Consider the following 2,152-nt stretch of genomic DNA (forward strand, 5'->3'; position numbering starts at 1 on the left):
TCTTTTTACAGCTGTTAAGTGAGGTTCTCTTGTATCTGCTTGAAATCTTGCACAAAGACAGGTAGCATACATGATATCAGGTCTATTAGCAGTTAGATAAAGTAAAGAGCCAATCATACCTCTGTAGTCAGTAATATCTACTGATTTACCGGTATCCTTATCCAGTTTTGTCGCAGTGGCCATTGGAGTGGATGCACTGGAACAATCTTGCATTCCAAATTTCTTCAGCAAGTTTCTGGTGTACTTGGTTTGACAAATAAAAGTGCCTTCCTCATTCTGCTTGACTTGAAGGCCTAGAAAATAGCTAAGTTCCCCCATCATACTCATCTGATATCTTGACTGCATTAGTTTGGCAAACTTTTTGCAAAGTTTGTCATTTGTAGATCCAAAAATGATATCATCAACATAAATCTGGACCAGAAGTAAGTCTTTCCATGGTTGAGGTAGAACAGTGTTTTGTCTATTGTCCCTCTGTTGAATCCACTTTCCAGAAGAAACTGAGCTAAAGTCTCATACCATGCTCTAGGAGCTTGCTTAAGTCCATAAAGTGCTTTATCAAGCCTGTAGACATAATCTGGATGTTTGGTATCTACAAAACCTGGAGGTTGTTCAACATATACCTCCTCCTCCAATTCTCCATTGAGAAAAGCACTTTTCACATCCATTTGAAAGACAGTAAACTTTTTGTGAGCAGCATAAGCCAAGAATATCCTTATGGCTTCTAACCTAGCAACTGGTGCAAATGTTTCATCATAATCAATTCCCTCCTGTTGAGAATATCCTTTTACAACCAGCCTTGCCTTATTCCTTGTAATTATGCCATCACTGTCAGTTTTGTTTCTGAATACCCACTTTGTACCAACAACAGATCTATTCTTTGGTCTTGGCACTAGGGTCCAGACTTTGTTTCTTTCAAATTCATTCAACTCTTCCTGCATTGCTTGCACCCAATCAGCATCTTGAAGAGCTTCTTCCACTTTCTTTGGCTCAGTCTGAGAGAGAAAAGAATTGTAAAGACATTCATTTGAAGTACCTGTTCTAGTTCTGACACATGCATCAGGATTTCCAATTATCAAATTAGGTGTATATGATTTTATCCACTTCCTTGCAGATGGAAGGTTTTCTCTAGAACTGGATGCTCCCCCATGATCCATGTTATTTTCATTTTCATTTTCTGATGCTCCCCCTGAAACTATGCTCTCTGAGTTGGATTCTTCAGTATTTAGATTTTCAGCACTATCAGAACTTGGCTTATCAGAACTTGACGAATCAGAACTTGAAGAGCCAGATGCATGTTCTGATGTTCTTGAGATGTGGTAGGATCTTGAGTATGCTCCCCCCTGCATAGGTGCATCTTCCTTTGATGTAGTCTCCACAGTTTCAATAACATCAGAGTTTAATCCATCAGAGTTTACAGTATCAGGACTTAGACTGTCAGGATTTTCTGTATCAGAATTTGAGGCTTCATTTTCAAATCTCAGCTGATCATGGTCAATGAAATCTTCAAGACCGATAATCTTTTTGTCATCAAAAGAGACATTGATAGATTCCATGACCACTTTTGTTCTTAAATTATAGACTCTGAAGGCTTTTGTGGAAAGTGGATATCCAACAAAGATTCCTTCATCAGCTTTTAGATCAAACTTTGATAGCTGTTCAGGATGAGACTTGAGAACAAAACACTTGCATCCAAATACATGAAAATATTTCAGATTTGGCTTCTTTTTCTTCACCATCTCATATGGTGTTTTTCCATGCTTGTTAATGAGTGTTGCATTTTGAGTAAAACAAGCAGTCTGCACAGCTTTAGCCCAGAAATAGAAGCTTTGCTTATTCAAGCATTGTACGTGCAGTTTCAATGGGAGTTCTATTCTTCCTTTCAAAAACTCCATTTTGCTGTGGAGTTCCAGGAGCAGAAAATTCCTGCTTTATTCCATGGCTTTTGCAGAACTCTTCCATTATCAAATTCTGAACTCAGTGCCATTATCACTCCTTAAAACTTTCACAGAGTCTTTGACCATTTTATCCAGATGTTTGATATGATCAATCAAGGTTGATGCAGTTTCACTTTTTGTATGGCAAGTAATACACCCATGTGTATCTGGTGAACTCATCCACTATGACCAACGCATACTTCTTCTTTGCAATAGAC

The sequence above is a fragment of the Apium graveolens genome, chromosome 8, assembly GCF_009905375.1.
Source record: "Apium graveolens cultivar Ventura chromosome 8, ASM990537v1, whole genome shotgun sequence".
Classification (NCBI taxonomy): Eukaryota; Viridiplantae; Streptophyta; class Magnoliopsida; order Apiales; family Apiaceae; genus Apium; species Apium graveolens.